At 38.8% G+C, this 19545-nt stretch overlaps 1 pseudogene; it reads left to right on the plus strand.

Annotated features, from left to right (window-relative positions):
* LOC114652787 (uncharacterized) overlaps window positions 1–9940 on the plus strand; it is a 33020-nt pseudogene extending 23080 nt beyond the window's left edge.
* Window positions 9941–19545: the final 9605 nt, after the last annotated feature.

Genomic DNA, 19545 nt, shown 5'->3' on the forward strand with positions numbered 1-19545 from the left:
ATTATTCATGGTGGCTCCAAAATCCGTATTAATCCCACTTTCTATTCTGTTCTTTTTCCGTTTTTCTGTGGTGGCGATCTGCACCACCACCACCTAATCAAAGCACTGTGATGTCCTTACATCATCAAATTCTTCCATGAAAACCCTGAATACAATGCGGACTGATTGAGGTAATTTATGTTAGGTAGAATGCCTAGAGGGAGCTGGGCGGTCTCATGGCTTCAGAACCCTTGCAGATTTTATTTTTTTCTCCAGCCATCTGGAGTGTTTTTTTTTGTTTTTTCTGTCCTCCCTGGCCATCGGACCTTACTTTTATGCTATGTTAATTAGTGTTCCCTAATTTTAATTATTTTTTTTTTGTCTTTTTTCTCTTTCTTTATCATGTAAAGCACTTTGAGCTACATTGTTTGTGTGAAAATGTGCTATATAAATAAATGTTCTTGTTGTTGTTATAAAGTATACCTTTGTATTCAAGGCATTATCTTGATGGCTAAAATAAATAACTCATTTGATTCCTGACTTAACTACATCAAATAAAACATATACAGCAAGGTAATGCTTATTTTACAATTTCAGTTTACATAGAGCCATCATCTGTGGATGATGCAGTGAATTTAGGCTTGAGCTTTATTTACCAACACCTTGATAAGCCAGGGACTTATGTGAAGATTTTGATTGTGGACTATAGCTCTGCTTTCAGTACAGTCATATATAAGAAACTCACCAAGATCAACTTGCCTGGTTCAATCTGCCATTGGATCATAGACTTTCTTACAGGTAGAAAACGGTATTTGCTGTTGGGCACACACATGTCTGACCCTTTAACCCTTAGTACTGGTGCACCACAGGGATGCGTCCTTTCCCCACTACTCTTCTCACTTCATACAAATGACTCTACCTCTGACGATTCGTAGGTCAAACCTCTTAAATTTGTAGATGACATAACACTAATAGGCCTCATTTTAAACATTTATGAGTCCACACAAGATGTGGAAATTCTGACAGTGTGGTGCAGCCACAATAATTTGGATCTTAACATTCAAAAAGCTCTGGAGATGATCATAAATTTCAGGAAACATTCACCTGCTCATCAATCAATGGCGATAATTGGCTCAGCCATTGGGATGACAGCATCATTTAAGGTTCTGATTACTGTGCTGTCACAAAACATCAAGTGGAACAATAACATCATGTGCATTATTAAAAAAAGCCCATCAAAGAATGTTCTTTTGCATCGTCCAAGGAAATTCAATCTCCTTCAAGCAATATTGGTCCAATTCTACACAGCCATCATCAAGGCCATTCTGACCTCATCTGTAACTGTCTGGTTTGGTGCTAAAGCCAATCTACAACACATCATTAAAGCTTGTGAAAGGAGGCTGTAACTTACCGCACATTGAAGTCCTGTATGAGATCAGGGTAAGAAAAAGGGCCACAATGGTCCTTGGTGATCTGACTCACCCAGGGCATCACCTGCTTCAAAGACTTCCCTCCAGCAAACATCTTTGTGCAGTGAAAGGTACAACAATCTGCCACCTAAACAGTTTTTTCCACTTGAAGTTATTCTTAGTTAGTTATTGCCCTTGTATGCGGCATCATATTTTATCATTTTAGATGTTATGTTCTTATATTTATTTTTTGTATTCTGTGTTGTCCTTATATGCACCAATACTATCAAGACAAATTCCTAGTATGCATGAGTGTACCTGGCCAATAAAGTGAATTCTGATACTGATATATTGTGGTTGAATAAGGTGATGCAGGTTCCCACATGAAAAAATGTTGTCCCCATTAAATGCAGTCAAAATGAAACAAAAAAGGACCACTACAAAAAATAAAAGCAAAACAATTAAGCTGGTTCTGTTAACTTTGTCATTTAGTTTTTGGGAGCTTCACTGTCTAGTTTAGTCAGTTCAATACTGACCAACTCCAGCAGTGGTGGACTTTAAAAGACCATAAGGAACAGAGTCAATTGCTCCCACTTGGTGTCTTCTCAGTGCTGTGGAGGGAAAAAAATATGAGAAGGTTAGTGCGAGTGCCCCCCTCCCAGCCCGGGGTGGGGGGGGGGGTAATACCTGTTTCAGATGGGCCTGGAGGTTGAGCCACAGACGTGCATACATATTTAGTTTGATGTTAAAAACTTTCAATGAAGAAAACCCAAAAAGGCTCAATCGAATACTCTGATTGTTTTATGACAAAAATTAAAAACAATAGTTATTTTACACCAAACATTTATTAATTTCCTTGGTCTTATACTCCAGCTCCTTTTCCACAATCAATATGGATCACAAAATCTTCCCTTTGTTCTTTTTCCTAGTTTTTTTTCCCCCTACTACTACACACTAGAGATTTGCCTTTGTTCTTTGTCTCACTAAAAAAACAAAAGCACAAATTCAATGTTCAATTAATCAACTTTGCCTCAATCAATTCCCCAACTAATGAGGATTTCAGCTTTAAAACCTAGTAAAGCTTTTACTACAAAACTAAATAAAACTAAATCCTTAAGCTCTTTCTTAAAAAAGCAAAACCAAAAAAAAAATCACTATAGAAAGTTTTATATAAGTGGCAACAATCACCCAAGGCATCTTTATGCATGAACATGCCTGGAAGTAATGCCAGCAACATGGTGACAATCTGCTGTGCACTCACTGCCATCATCAGGGAGTCTAGCTGTTGTTATAAGTGACTACAATGGGAGTAATTCCTGGATCTCACCAAAACAACAGAGGTCACTCGATTCTCTTTTTCCTAACCTCTAGAAATCCTCTTTTTACAACTTAGTCTTTTTGGAGCTCTCTGTATCCAGAATTAATGGGCCGCCCATTGATGCTATTGACAAATGATCAGATCTAAATTAAAGGGTGAGGGTCTCCTGTGAAAAGATACCTAATAACTAATAGCACTTATTGAAGACCCTCTGATCCATATTGGGCAGGTCAATAATGCAGAAACTAATTGTATCCAGAATAAAACCTCATTAATGGTGGTATCTACAAAGATATGTTTTCAAAAAATGCTCATTTTCTGTCATGTGATGGTCTTAGAACTGGTTGGAGGACACCAATACATGAGGAAGTCCATGAAGTCAAAATAAGGTCAAACATCTGAGGCATTCCTTAACACTAGAATTGCCAGAGCCTACGAAAAAACTCGTAGATCCATCCCACCTTAAATCGCTTCTTAAATCCTTTCGCACCTCTCCGCCATCGTCTTTTGTCATCTAAATGTACAAGCTGCAAGTAGCCAGCCATTCCATCCCCCCACCAACTTAGAACATGCACAAATTTCTCCCAGCTCATGCCTTGATTGATTATATGGGAGTGAAGTGGAGTTTTAGAGTGGAAATAATAAATCGTTATTTGGAACACACGCATTTCATTTGTGTTCCGTTTCTACAGTAATCTGTGTAAACACATTTTTAAAACAAAGTTTTTTCATATTCTAGTAGTAAATGACAAAATGTAGGCATAAACTATATAATGTATGAAGCCTGAAATCCAAATATCAAAGAAACACTTTCACGAAAGGTACAAATATAATGGAACAAGTGAAAAAGTTTCTGTTTTAACAATGTGTTTACACAGATTACTGTAGAAACGGAACACGCATGAAATGCGTGTGTTCCAAATAACGATCTATTATTTCCACTCTAAAACTGTAGCAGTTCAGTCACTCCCAGATAATCAAACAAGGCATGAGCTGGGAAAACTTAGTGAACGTTCTGCGACGGTGGGGGATGGAATAGCCGGCTGCTTGCTGGCTCGTCTTAATCGGCACATTTAGAAGACAAAAGAGAGGTGACAACGGTTTTAAGGTGGGCCGGATCTACGAGTTTTTTCGTAGACTCTGGTAATTCTAGTGTTAAAAGTGTAGCAGGATGTTTCTCTGCCTTTAACTAAAGCTACCAGCAGGCCAATAAGGCAGTTGCTTATCCCATATATGGAAAAAAGCTCAATGAGACCAAAGAGAATGTATTCAGAATTGCTACAAAGAGGTGTTGCCAAATTATTCTGAAATGCAGTAAGAGTGTGTGGGATTTCACCTAGGGTGTTTCTAGCAAGGTTGAGGAAATTTGTACCTTCACGGATACAGTCATTAAATGATGGAAGGAGCACTTTAAAGTCTGGTGAATACACCCTCTTCACAGTAATCATTATCAAGAGAATTTGGTGGGATTTAGCACAGTTTTTTCAGCTGATATCACTGAAGTAAAAACAATATCTTATACTAATACTATTGATAATTTAGATTAAGGATCAATGTACCTTATTATTAGTTTCAGAACTATTAACTATTAAAAGCTTATGCTTGTCATTTCTTTTAAGTAGCTTAAAAGGTCACCATGTATTTGAAGGCATAAAGGCCCCAGTTTTTTGCTTATAAACAAGCCTATTTGTCTATTCAGTTGTTATGTTTTAATTGTCAGTGATTCAAGGATGTTATGTACTTTGAGAGAACTAAAACAGGCCATTGTTTTGAAAATGCAAGAATGCAGCTGTGGAGACTTAATTTTAAGAAGACTAAATAGGCTTTTGCGGTATATATACTGTTCAAAAAAATTAAAGGGACACTTTGAAAATACATCAGATCTCAATAGGAAAAAAAATCATGCTGGATATCTATACTGATATGGACTGGGTAATGTGTTAGGAATGAAAAGATGCCACATTGTTTGATGGAAATGGAAATTATCAACCTACAGAGGGCTGAATTCAAAGACACCCATGAAAATGAAAGTGAAAAAAATGAAGCAGCAGGCTAGTCCATTTTGCCAAAATTTCATTGCAGCAACTCAAAAAGCGTACTCAGTAGTTTGTATGGCCCCCACATGCTTGTATGCATGCCTGACAACGTCAGAGCATGCTACTAATGAGACGACGGATGGTATCCTAGGGGATCTCCTCCCAGATCTGGACCAGGGCATCACTGAACTTATGAACAGTCTGAGGTGCAACCTGGCAACATCGGATGGACCGAAACAGAAGGTCCCAGAGGTGTTCTATTGGATTTAGCTCAGGCGAATATGTGGGCCAGTCAATGGTATTGACTCCTTTATCCTCCAGGAACTGCCTGCATACTCTCACCACATGAGGCCGGGCATTGTCATGCACCAGGAGGAAACCAGGACCCACTGCACCAGTATAGGGTCTGACAATGGGTCCATGGATTTCATCCTGATACCTAATGGCAGTCAACGTGCCGTTGTCTGGCCTGTAGAAGTCTGTGCGTCCCTCCATGGATATACCTCCCCAGACCATCACTGACCCTCCACCAAACGATATTACAGGCAGCATAATGTACTCCATGGTTTCTCCAGACCCTTTCACGTTGTTCATATGTGCTCAGCGTGAACCTGCTCTCATCTAAGAAAAGCACAGGGCACCAGTGGTGGACCTGCCAATTCTGGTATTCTGTGGCAAATGCTAATTGAGCTCCACGGAGCCGGGCAGTTAGCACAGGGCCCACTTGAGTGATGTGGGGCCCTCAGGCCACTTCTCATGAAGTCTGTTTCTGATTGTTTGGTCAGAGACTTTTCACACCAGTGGCCTGCTGGAGGTCATTTTGTAGTGCTCTGGCAGTGCTCATCCTGTTCCTCCTTGCCCAAAGGAGCAGATACCGGGTTAAGGACCTTCTATGGTGAGTGAGATGGTCTACAAGATCTGCCCTCAGGATTGGCTGTCAGAAGTAAAGCAGGAAGATAAGCAAAATATACAAGATGAAGCAACCTCTCTCAAGGCAAATTTGAAACTATAAAGTAATCCACAATATTTGAAACTGTAAAGTAATCCATAACTGAAGCTACATAGAATGTTACTTTGTTTTAAGACAGCTGAATATGCAAATTCGCCAATAGTTTCCAATGGGTGGGGGATTTTGAATTTCAAAAATGTGTACACAGTGTAATGTATTCAAAATATGTGAATGAAAATTAAACTTTCCCTATAAGTTTTTTGAAGAATAAGTGTGCAGTATCTCAATTAAATCAGTCCACTGGGAGCCAAATTGTTCCATGCGTGCTGGTAGACAGACAGACAAAGCAATTGGATTAGGTGCTTTTCGTATTATATGTGAATGCACCTAAAAATGGAACAACCAAAGTGAGATCATGCAATTTTTATTATAAAAAAAAAAATCATCATTTTGCAGTTCGGAACAAAGCTGGTTCCATATCTATAGTCATTCTGTACTACAGCCATGCGCCAACATGACTCCATTTGGGACTGGCCTTTTGACCGTATATCAAGTTGACTATACATTGGTCACAAAGTGTACAGGATCATTGCAACTGAGGATGGGTCTGCGTGGGTCAACAGTATGCATAATTTAACTAGTGATATGAACAAGCACAAACCGAACTTTGAGTCTCAGTAATTGCGCAACAGGTCTGTGTTAGACAATGTTTCTCAACCACTGGGTCACACCACAAGTGTGTTAAAGGATTGCTGTTGTTGGTCTGCAGATAGGTCACAGTGGATCGCCTAAGCTACTCAACCACCCAGGTTGCTGATGGTGGGTTGCGGGTGTCTGTCATTAGTTTGTGCTGGGTCATCTAAGTGATTGGCAGCTTGCACGATATGTCCCCCTGTTTCTAAGTTTGTTTATTTCCCCAAGAGGGATCCCCACTCATGCTCATTTCATCAAGGGAGCAATTTGCAATTGCTGCTAGTGAAACTGGGTCACAGTTCTATAAAGGTTGGGTTAAACTGGTGTAAGGAAGGCAGTGCAAGCTGAATGCATAAGAATTACCCACATGGAGAGCACCGATCAAAACAAGAGTAAAAAAACATGAGAAATAATAATTATATTAATAACAATAACAAAATATTTATTACTACAGCAGGTTTTGGCAATTCCTACAAAATTATTGCCCTATTGTTTTCTTATGGTCGAGCACAAATCATCTCATCTTGGTTGGGTATAAATGACTGTATTTATTTTTTTTTTATTTTTAATGTGTGACAAAATTTTTTCTAGTATTTATCTTTGAACCTAATTTTGATCCTTGTGGGTACAACTATTTTGCTTACTTCATTTCTCCATTGCTACCAATGTGACATCAGAAGGCTTCATGTTTTGACATCAGTTCCAGGAAGTATATAAGGAAACCATGTGCTACTTCTTGTGTCCAAGATTCTTGATTCTTTAAAAATAAACAATTTTTCTGTTCTGATGAGGAAGGTTTTAAAAGATTAATTCGTGGTAAAAGACTAAAGGCATGCTCTGGTGACTTGTTTTTTTGGGCTTGTTTCGCTGCAGGTTTTTGGCTCTCTCCTGCTCCACTAAAAATATTTTTTCTATACCTTTTTTATTTAAGGCAGAGCTAAGAAAAGATTAAAAAGGTGCTAGCTCATGAAGTACTTAACAAAGAAATAGTAGCCAGTAATACATTTGGGACCAAGGTTACCATACATTGAGAAATAAATAAAAATTTAAGGATTAGTATAATATCTTTACTGACTAGGTTGGATAATGTTTTTCAAAGCAAGAAAGGAAAAGTTCTAAGTAAATTACTACTCCATGTCCCAGCCTATTAGGCTGTCCATTCTACAGATCTATTGCCCTATTTTCACACATGGAAACAGAGAGGGGTGTCCTTCATCATCAATTTTACTTGCAGTTTCTGTCAAATGTCTTGCCAGCTACTTGCATATACAAAAATATCTCTTGATAAATGATAATAAAGTGCAATATATCACTTACCTGTACATATAATTTGCATAAAAACTAAATTTATTACAGGTGTTATATAAAATGTTGGATTTAATAATGTGTATAAAAACATTTACTATAAATATTCTTGTACACCAGCTTTAAATTTTTCAGTTTTCATTAATTGCCTCAAAGCAGTTTACTTATTTAGCAATCATAATGACTCAATGATTAATTATTAACACATTCATTTTCTTAACCTCCTTATCCAGAGCTGAGTCACTGGGTGAATAATAATAATAATAATAATAATAATAATAATAATAATAATAATAATAATAATAGTAATTTAGAGATCTTAACCAGCGGAGGCAGGGTTAGGGTTGTAAGATATCAGGGTAGTCACAGGATGACAATAAAAGGAGGTAAGGATGACAAAGGAGGACACATTGAAAATTCCCTTTTGGAGTCTCCTAACAGTAGTGGGCTCATGGGTGCCCCTTTGGAGGTCTGATTGTGCTGAGATAGACATTGTTTCATGGGAGTACACCCTTGGAGAATCAAGTTGAGAGAGATACAAAGTGTCCATGAGAAAACATTTATTGCAGGTACTCGAGCCATACTCAAGCCATATTAATGGATTGTTACAAAACCTGGACAGTTTTTAGCAAAGCCTGGCAAATTGAGGACATTAGGCCAAAAGGGAGGATATGTGCTACTTTTGCTGGACATCTAGGCAGGGTGTAGCAATAACGCGTATGTTTATTTATGGGTTGTTAACACTAGAATCCCTGAAGCCTATGAAAATATTTGTAATGCCTGGCCATCTTAAATTCCCCCACCGAGGCACAATTTTGAGCTTCATGGCAAAGGCTGTGAATACTTATGTACATGTGATTTCTCAGTTTTTTTATTTTTAATATAATTTGCAAAAACCTCAAGTAAACTTTTTTCACGTTGTCATTATGGGGTGTTGTTTGTAGAATTCTGAAGAAAAAAATGAATTCAATCCATTTTGGAATAAGGCTGTAACATAACAAAATGTGGAAAAAGTGATGCACTGTGAATACTTTCCAGATGCACTGTATATGCACCAATCGAGGATGCGAGCGACGACGAGAAGGACGCTTTCTACGAACAACTGCACGACACACTCAATGGCATTCCGAAGCACAACGTCCTTATTCTGATAGGAGACCTCAATGCCCAGATCAGCGATGATCGACAAGGATGGGAACATGCGGTCGGTCCACATGGATCGGCGGTGGACACCAACGACAACGGAGATCGCCTATTGTCCCTTTGCAGCCTCCTCGATATCACCGTTGGGAACACGTATTTTGCCCATAAGACCATTCACAAGAAGACTTGGCGCTCACCTGATGGAAACAACAGCAATGAAATCGATTATATCTGCATCGGGAAAAGGTGGAGATCATCACTCTGGGACGTGAGGGTCTATCATGGCACCGATATTGGATTGGACCACCATCTCCTAGTGGCCACGGTTCGGCTTAAATTGAAGAAGACACCAGCACAGAAACCCGCCTGACCATTCGCCATTGCGAAGTTCAAAGATCAAACTTCTAGTGACCTCTTCCAACTGGAATTGAGGAACCGATTCCAGTTGCTGCAAGACGATGTAGGCATCGATATCGAGGGCCAATGGACGCAGATTAGGGATGTCATAATTGAAACTGCCGAGGATGTCATTGGACACAGACGAGGGATGCAACACGAACGCTGGATCCGGGACCACAAGTGGACATTGATCGACGAGAGAAGACAGGCGAAGCACCACCGTGACCAAGCGAAGACCTCCATTAAGAAAGAAGCAACCGCCGTCAGATATCAAGATCTCGATCATCAAGTCAAGTGGGCCTGTCGAACAGACAAGAAAGCGTGGATGGAGAAGAAGAGCACCGAAGCCCAGGAGGCCGCCGACAGAAACGACACAAAGACGCTCTACCACATTGTACGAGAATTGTCTTGTGCCAAGAGCAACGCCAACGTGCCTATTAAGAGCAAGAACGGCGATATCCTCCTCAACAAGGAAGATCAGAACACCCGTTGGATAGAGCATTTCTGCGAGACCCTCAACCAGCCAGCTCCGGACTCAACCCACAATTTAGATATAATCGTTCCTTCCGAGCCTCTGGAGGTGAGTGTGGACAGAATCACAACGGGGGAAGTAAAGAAGGCGATTCAAAGTCTTAAGAACAATAAGGCCCCGGGGTTAGATAGGATCTCAGCAGAAATGCTGAAGCATGGTGGAGACGAGACGATCTGACGATTGACCCGACTGCTAGATAGCATCTGGCGGGAAGAACGGGTCCCGGTGGACTGGAAACGAGGCGCCATTGTCAAGCTGCCAAAAAAGGGGCCCTCTCTGACTGTAAGAACTGGAGAGGAATCACGTTACTATCGGTGCCTGGAAAAGTGCTTGGCATCATTCTGCTAAACCGACTCCGTCGCGCTATAGACCAAATGCTGCAAGAAGAACAAGCGGGGGTCAGGCAAGGACGATCATGTAGTAAGCAGATATTTTCGCTCAGGAACATTATCGAGCAATGCACCGAATTCCAAAAACCGCTCATGATAAATTTCATCGACTTCAAAAAAGCCTTTGACAGTATCCACCGTAAATTGTTGTGGTGCATAGCCGCACTCTATGGCATACCCCAGCGCTTCATCTCCATCTTCAAGAATCTGTATCAAGGTTCAAGCTGTTGTGTGAAGACCGAAGAGGGCCGCACGGATTTCTTCGATATCGAAACGGGCGTCCGCCAAGGTTACATTCTATCGCCTTTTCTCTTCCTCCTTGCGATCAACTTTGTCACCAAACGCGCGATGGACAACATGGGTTTTGGTATCAGCTGGAAAGACCAAGCTCGCCTCACCAACCTGGATTTTGCGGACGATGTAGTGCTACTAGCCTCGACCAAACCCTCCCTTCAACGAATGACCATCTCACTGAGTGAAGAGGCTTCGAAGGTGGGTCTTCGCATCAGCACTGAAAAGTCGAAGATCATGACCATCAACCGAAGGACCAACGCAGGAATCAAGATCGAGAATAAGCTGGCAGATGAGGTCAACCAGTTTACATACCTCGGGAGCGTCGTGGCCAAGGACGGCAGCACAGATGTGGACATCAGCTACAGAACTGGCAAGGCCTCAGCAGTCTTCCAACGCCTCCGCCAAATTTGGGCATAGGCATCGGTCAGCACGCCCATCAGGATACGCCTCCTCAACACCATTGTTATTCTGACGGCCATCTATGCTAATGAGATGTGGAAACATACGAAGCGAGTCGCCGGATAGCTGAACACATTCCAACAACGCTGCCTGAGAAAAATTCTTCGAATCTCCTATCGCGACCGCATCACAAAAAATGAAGTTCTAAGAAGAGCAAACACTTGCCGACTGGAAGCGATTGTCGCCAAGCGACGAATGTGCCTTGCAGGGCATGTTCTCCGCCTACCAGAAAATCGGCACCCGAAGATCGCGATGTACTGGGTTCCCCCGGGGGGAAAAAAGAAAGTTGGACGACCAAAGATCACCTGGAGAAGAACCCTGCATGAAGACCTCAAGAACATCGACATCAGTTGGCAAAATATGAATGCTATTGCTGAGGATCGACCTCGTTGGCGGACGCTTGTTTCCCGATGTGCGGAAATGCATGGGAGGAACTAAGTCTAAGTAAGTTTCTGCTCCCACATAGCACATCACAAGCTGCCTGCACATCATAATATATAACAAAACATAATATAACAGAATTTGAAAAGAAAATTACAATGCAGAAGAACATTAACATTAATACAGAACAACATTACCGTCAATAGTTTCTGTTTTCGACACGTTTCTCAATTTTGTCACACTTTATATCTTTCACTGTTGGCTATAATTTGAAAAAAGTTTCTGTTTTGTTATGTGTTCAACATTTCTTTCCTCGCATTTCCTGTCATCCTAAATTTACACAGATCGCTACAGACATGGAACACACATGAAATGTATATATTCTAATTAACAATATATTTGTAACCATATACAATTCCAGACACCTACATCCCAGATAAAGAGAGTGCAGCAGTGAGAATTTTGCATCTGTCTTGACTTAAGCTGCCTTGGTGGGGGATGATTTAAGGTGGCCTGGCATTGTGAATATTTTCATAGACTTCAGTTATTCTAGTGTTAATAAAAAATACTACAGAAATCATCTACGCATAAATTATTTTAAACTTGCTTGGCAAGCTACGGAGAGAAAATCCTGAACTAAATCCTTCCTATATACAATTAGCATTAATTGTCACAAACAAATTCTGTAGCTTAGTATCTAATTAGATGATGGTACCATAAACAAAGTGTCTATTATTGTCTGTCCAAAGAAGAATAAAGACATGGTTACAATGTGTGTCACTTCGGCCAAAGTCATTACTAAAGAGTAATGTTAAGATACTAGCAAAAACTTTAGCTGGAAGATTAAGAAAATTCTTCCCTCTGGATTTATTAAAACAGACATTTAGTTTCCAGTCTTCTATGCTTCTTTAATGTAATACACTCACCTTACAAAATCTGATCTAATTCTCCAGAGGTCTTACTATCTACAGATGCAGGGAAAGGCCTTTGACAGAGATGAATGGGGATACCTAACTTACCATACTGTGCAAATTTGTGTTTGACCCTAGTATATCTACGTGGATTAAATTACAGTATACCAGTCCAGAAGCCTCAATCTTTATTAATAATATGAATTTAGATTAATTTAAATTAGAATGAGGAACCAGACCATGATGTTCACTATCACCAATGTTTTTTTTGTGATTGCCACTGAGCCATTAGTTGGAAGAGATAAAGCAGATCATAACCAAAGGCCTGTCGATGAAATGGTTCTTTATAGCTGAGAATCACAATCATCTATACCACTTTTTTTCTTTTTCAGGAAATTTTCTAGCACGTCAGACTAGGGCTGGATATTTTTCTACTGATTGTATCAAAAGAGCATAAATATTTAGGGATAATTATTACAAGGAAACATAAAAAAATCTCTTTAAACAAAATGTTGGTTGCAGGTTGGAAACCAAAAACAAGATACTGATACAGTAGATGGACCTATCTCCATTTTACTTAGGCTGAGTTACCACTGTCAAAATGAATGTCCTTCTCAAGCTTCTTTATCTTTTTTTAGAAGATCCCTAGACACATCAAGAAATCCTTCTTTAGGAGGTTAGGCTAAACTGAAAGATCATTTATCTAGAATTGGAAATGTCCATGCATCAAAAAGGTGATTTTATACAGAACTAACTTTAGTTTCGATTACAAGGCTGTAAAAACTTGTATAATAAAATATTCAGAACTGGGAGAAGTCCAAGAATCTATACCTACTTGGTTTTTAATGGTAAAGAAATCCTGTTCTAAATCTATCAAGTATAAATTTACTTTGCTCTGTGCTCCAGTAAACAACTACTTATTGCCAATTTACCAGCAATCCTGTGATTCACCACATTTTAAGTAAGACCATCTCTTATTCATTGCCCCTATACATGACAATCACTTAATTTATCCTTCCTTAACCTTTGCAGTATTCAATCTATGGTAGACACTTGCAGATTGTGACACTTAGAGATCACTATATTGATGAACTATCTGCATTCTTTGAACAAATAAGCATAAGTTGTAAACTTCCAGATACAACCTGTTTGTTTTACATAGAAATTAGAAACATTGTTAAAATAATCTACCCAATTTTCTGCACCATCTACTGATTTTTATTCTTGAGGTAATACTATGGAGTTAGATTACTGGCAAAAGTCAAGTATCCCGGCCTTTATAAGCACAAGGTGTGTTTTGAGCACATTTTGTAAGTGCGAGTTACATTTTAAGTGCATTTTTCAAACTCAAGTTACATTTTGAGCACATTTTACAAGCGCAGGTTATATTCTGAGTAAGAGTGATACATTTGGAATTGTTTTTGGAGTCACGTGATTTTTGGCAGTGTTCTTGTGCGGCGCTACTGGCAAAAGTCCATGTGTGAGCACCATGCATTTTGTAAGACATACTTCTCTAAAACACAGTGAAAATGTTTCAGTCTGAACAAACCACAGCTACAGACAGGGTGATTTTTTGTTATTACTATACTATTTAATTGCTATGTCTATAATATTAAGTCACATTAATTTCACTCTGCCAGGCTTCCATGTGTAACATTAATCATTCCAATTTAAAAGATCTGACCTCTGATAAAGAAATTAAGTGCAACATGAATGAAATTTAAAAAAAACCCTGTGTTTGCATTCTAAAAGTTACTAATTAAAAAACGTATATTTACCCTCAACGTGGCTGTTGCGAATAGTTTTAGTACAGCAGAACAGCAGCTGGCAGGAGTCCAATGCGAAAACTTATGAGATAAAACCATTTGTAATTGTTTGAAATATGCAAGTCTAATATGTTTCTATTAAAAGTATGCATACCATTTACTTTAAATTAGGTCAGCCATTTATATATTGAATAGGCAGCTAGGAATCTTATTTTGGCTTTATCCCAAAGTTTGAATCAAAGCCAACCACAATTGCAGCAGCTTCCGGGCCAGTTTTCCAGGCAGTTTGAACAGGAGGTGTTGGTTCATTGTCAAACCCATAGTGACATGTGGGCTTCATAAGATATGTAGACCTCTTACAGCTCCTTAGATATGACTCTTGGACAACAATAAAGAGATTCACCAGAAGCGATCCCTGTCCAACAAGATATGGTAAGGTTAATATTACTGTAACTTTTAAGATAAACTTCTTATAACACTTTTCTTTGTTTGCACTCATTAGAAAGCAACAACCTCGAGGTGAAAGAAGTTTCTTTGCACCAGCTAAAACATTTGCAGTTAAATCATCTGATGTGCAGTTTTACTTGCTACCAAGGGCAACAGACTGAACCCCAAAGTGCTCAGTGGAATTAGGTTCACTAATGACAGGCCTAGGAAAACGAACAGTTACAATGTCAGAAGATAGCGACCATGAATAGGTATATGTCAATAGTTTTAAAGAATTCCAGCTTAAGATTATAAAACAAATGTTTTGGCATTGCTGACTATTTGTGAGGGTGCATAATAAAGTAGTATAATATTGTATTTAAATTAAAGTTTATATGATTATTTCCTTTCAGTAGATAAATAATTTACTTAAAACTGAGTTCCCAAAACTGGAAAACCTGCCTGGTGGATGGGTATTTTACAGTGCACTGGGTAACTAAAATACAATAACAAGGCATAAGGTCTTCCTTTCTTCCTATACCTTACATCAAGACACATTAGTCTTAACATTGTAATCTTGAAAAATATCTTTTGCTCAGTGTTTTTTCTTTATGATTCTACTGCCATTTTTAATTTGATTTCTCAAATAGGAGGAACTGGGCAGCGGAAACTTTCAGTTGTTCCACCAGAAACTTGTCGCTATGCAGCCAAGTTACTAAAGAACGTTTCACAAAGTGGAAAAATCATTCTCTATATAATTCCTTTTCAAGAGGAACTTGATGTTGTGCTTCTTTACCATGATGCTGCAGAGTTTAGCAAGATGCCAAAGTCTGCCAAAAATGTGGAGTCAGTATGCCTTTGCAATTTCTCCTTCTACATATCGATAGCTGCAAAGATGTGAAACATGTTGCACAGGTCAGTGTGGAGTACAACAAAGAAATACTGGAAGTTTAAAGAAAACAAAATATTTAATATACATTGTGTCTAATTCTCCTATGTGCAAAATATATTTTCCCCTGAAAATCTTGACTGCAGTCAATTCGGAAAGGGAAGTGGAAGATTCTGAGGCTAACTGCAACTGCTCATACATTGAAAAATAGGTTTTGATGGTATTTAAAACTAAGGTTCTTTATTTGACTTCTGTGGTTCAAGATTATTAATAGTTTTAATAAAGATAATCAAGTCACCTACTGTTTTTGCATATACTCTTCCTATTTTTGTTTTAAACATAACCAATCACAATTGCACTTCTCCCTGTCTCTCTTCCCATCAGAACACAACTTCAGATGTCCCATTTGTCAAGACTACTAACCTATAGAGCAAATTGAGATGCACATTTGGAGAAAGGTGCTACTTATGTTGTCTTTAGTGTGTATACAGTGTAAATGTGTGGACACTAGGGGTCGCCGTTGCCCCTTTTACCAAACAGATAGACGCAGGACACAGGTTAAAAACACAAAGAAGTTGTTTAATTTCTTCTTCTCCTTCTATGAAGTGCCCACAAGCACCACAGCTACAAATAAACAGGAAAGAGAAATGGCAAGTACAATAATAAATTCTCTCTCCACCACACCTCCCAGTAAGCTCTGTCCTACAACTCCCAACTCCGGCCCACTTGCTGGGTTCCCAGCAGTGCATTAAAAACTCCCTGACCCGGAAGTGCTTCTGTTCTTCCTCCCACATGATATGCCAGCAGTTCCGGGTCAGCTGGAGAATCCAAGTTCTTTAGTCAGTCTGTAAGTACTTCAGGGCTCCCATCTGCATGATCCATTAGTACTTCTGGGCAGTAGGGAAAATATGACTCCCCAGGTCCTTCAACAGCACCCCCTGGCATCACCCACAGCACCCAACACAGCTGAGAAACCAAACTCCAAGTCCCAGGATGCCCTGTGGGAATCCAGGGCACCACTGTATTCCATTGCAGCTGCCATCTATCATCTTTGGGGAGGCATTGTCCAAAAGTAGTCCCGGCTGGGTTGAGCTGCCGGCCATCCATCACAACAATTATTATTACAGTTAGTGTAAATATCATCAAATCTAACCTGTAGGTCCTTGTTCAGCCAATCCATATAGTATTTTTTGTGAATTTGGCATACGTTGAACTCTGATTACGTTATATGAGATCAATAAATCTGACTATTGTGCATTTTGTAGAACCATGAATGTGTGAAATCTTAATTTATAGGAGAAAAACACAAGTTACAGTGTTTTTTTTTCTTGGGTGTGTGTTTAAAATGGTTTTGTTTTAAACAGGTGATGCTGCTGTTGGAGATGGTGTATATTGTTTTTTATTCAGCTGAATTCTGCACAGGCAAAACCATGTTTTACATCATTTGAAGTTGTGGTACATCATAAAATGACCTGTTTTTGCAGATGTACTTTTTCCCCTCCTCTCAACCATGAAACACTGCAGTTACACACATTTGTTTGAGGGGGAACCAGACCACTTGGTGCCCTCATCTTCTCAGTTCCTCATAGAAAGTGACCTGTTTCTGATGGCACATGGACATATGTTTTTGCATGCAGGTCCTTGTCTCACTGGATTGGTGCATGTATTGTTGGGAGGCACTGCCGAAACTTCAACTATTCAGATCAGAGATTGTCCTAATCTACGTACTCGTAATACAGTCATGTTGGTATGTGGTAACTGGGTTTTTTTTGTTTGTTTTTTTTAAACATACACACGCAGTATTAGACATTTCAGTTGGTGGATAAGGTGTATTTCTTAGTTTAGATGTAATGTCCAAACAGATTACTGCAAGGCGGTGGTGTGTGTGTGTGGTTTTTCTTAATACAAATTTCTTCCCTGTAACTTAACGGGGATTTGAGGCTGTCGGATGTGGAGAAAGAAGCTTTTCAAAGATTAGTAGAACATTGGGAAGTACCTTCTGTAACAGAAAAAAATTGGAAGTGGCTGTTTGAAAGGCTGTATATTCATGCAGTAATGGTCTGAAATATCATCTTGTCTGACAAGTTGGAAATTGATTCAATAAAAATGCACCTTGATAATGCTGAATTGTAATATTAAGGTTCAAAGTTCATTCAGAATTTGCAAAAGCCAAGGTCAACATTATTAAGCATCCACCCAATAAGACCCAGTCACACGTGTGATGTATTTTTTTTTTGTGTGTGTGGGTGTGTGAGAATTGTTATGTTCGAGAAACTTGTAATACATCGATCCTGTCATGCAAGAAATGGGCAAGCTATAATTTTGTATGTCCGGAAACATATAATGTTGAGTTCCTAATTGCAGTATCAATGAATTTTAGTAAGTTTAATTTTCTGTTAGGTTATTGGAAGAAGCATGCACCAAATTAAACATACCTGTATAAGAAATGGGTTAAAAGACACTAAAGTTTGGCCTCTCAAAAACCAGAAACCTGATGTAATTCCCTTGGTTTTTCTAAGGAATTCTAATCTCAAATGTGACTCACAAGTACCGTATATGCTCGCAGATAAGTTCTCCCGCGGATAAGTAAGGACTTGAATTTATCGTATAATTTCTGGTATTTTATAATGTAGGTCGTATAAGTCGAACATGGAAAACTCATGCTATTGGTCCAAGAGATTATGATATGCTAACGCCCACTTGTTAGAGTAACCACGGAGCACACTTCTTTTTTTTTTTCTATGTGGGTGCGGCAATGCGCTGTATTAGCGTGTGCTCCTAACCTCTCTCTCTCTCTACTGTGCCTATGTGACCACACGGTAATACCCGAACTATTCTGAAGCAACGTTTGCACTGTTTTGTGTTTTTTTGTATCTCACGCCCTCATACACCTTTATCGTAAGAGCATCCCTTATCTACGATGGAGCGTTCGATCAGAAGAAAATATGAAGCTGGTTTTAAATTAAACGTCGTTGAAGTAGTGAAAGAAATTGGTAACTGCACTGCTGCAACAAAATTCGATGCATCTGAGAAACTGATGCAAGATTGGAGGAGGCAAGAAGATGTAAAAAAAGTAAGATTTAATTGTTGTATTTTTGAACGGGCATATAAGTCGGGTCTGATTTTATGATCGATTTTTCGGTTTTGAGACCTGACTTATATGTGAGTATATACAGTAAGATATTTGGAAAGTCCTTGAAGGTTGATCTGCAATCTGATATCTCCACTTTCTTTTAAAGTAAGGGTGCAGTTCAGCATGGATTAATGGAATATACCAGTGTATTTTTTCCTGTTCTGACTAAATATTTTTTTGGTTTAGCTGCTGCTTCAGCATATCAAGTGGCCTGAATTAAATGATTCTGAAGATAAACTCTCGCATGAAACAAAGAGATGCATCCCTGAATATCTTCACCAATTTATTGAAAATAGTAGGGCCTTTTTTTAACTCTATTTTTAAATCCTAGCACCTGATGCTGAGCTAAAGAACCTCCTGAAACTCTGAGTTGGATGTGAAGTTCCAACCAAGAACCTTTATGTGAAAGTTTTCCATGCCACCTATCCCACAGCCTTTTTAAAACTGAATTGTTAGTTTGCATTAAAACAGCAGATGCTGGTTTTGGATTCATTTAAATGTAATTGTCATTATTACTATTTATCTTAAAACTCTTCTCCATAGAAGCTGTTTTGTTTTGAAGGGAAACTTGTGTACTTTGTAAATAATGTTCAGGACCAATTCTTGTGTTGAATCTTAAGATATTGGTCTGAAAACTGAAAGAAAGGAAACTGATTATGGGAAAGTGTCCAGTTCTTGCGTGTTAAATTTTATTTACAAAAACTACACTTATTTACCTTCACACTGCAAGAATGTGCTGTACATAACTAACAGCAGCTATATACATCTGTGCCAAAAGAATCAGATGGTGCCATAGGATTGGGAAATGGATGGATGGATGCTGCAGAAAAATACAAGATATACTGTTACTCACACAATAGCCCAAAGTGAAAATGTATTGATTGGTGATCAATTACAGTGCTAGTACATGTACTTTCTTTTATTTATATTCACTTGAGGTAATGCATTTGATTAAAAAAAGTATTGTTTTTATTAAATGAGCAGGAAATATTTCATCTTTTTTTGTAACACATGGTCAAGTACAAAAAAAATCACATAAATTTAAATCCAGCATTACAGACAGTATATTATTTTCTGCTGCTGTAGTTAAATACTCAACAATCTGCACAACTGCCACTGCCATATGGGTTGTGA

The sequence above is a fragment of the Erpetoichthys calabaricus genome, chromosome 5 (genome assembly GCF_900747795.2).
Source record: "Erpetoichthys calabaricus chromosome 5, fErpCal1.3, whole genome shotgun sequence".
NCBI lineage: Eukaryota > Metazoa > Chordata > Cladistia > Polypteriformes > Polypteridae > Erpetoichthys > Erpetoichthys calabaricus.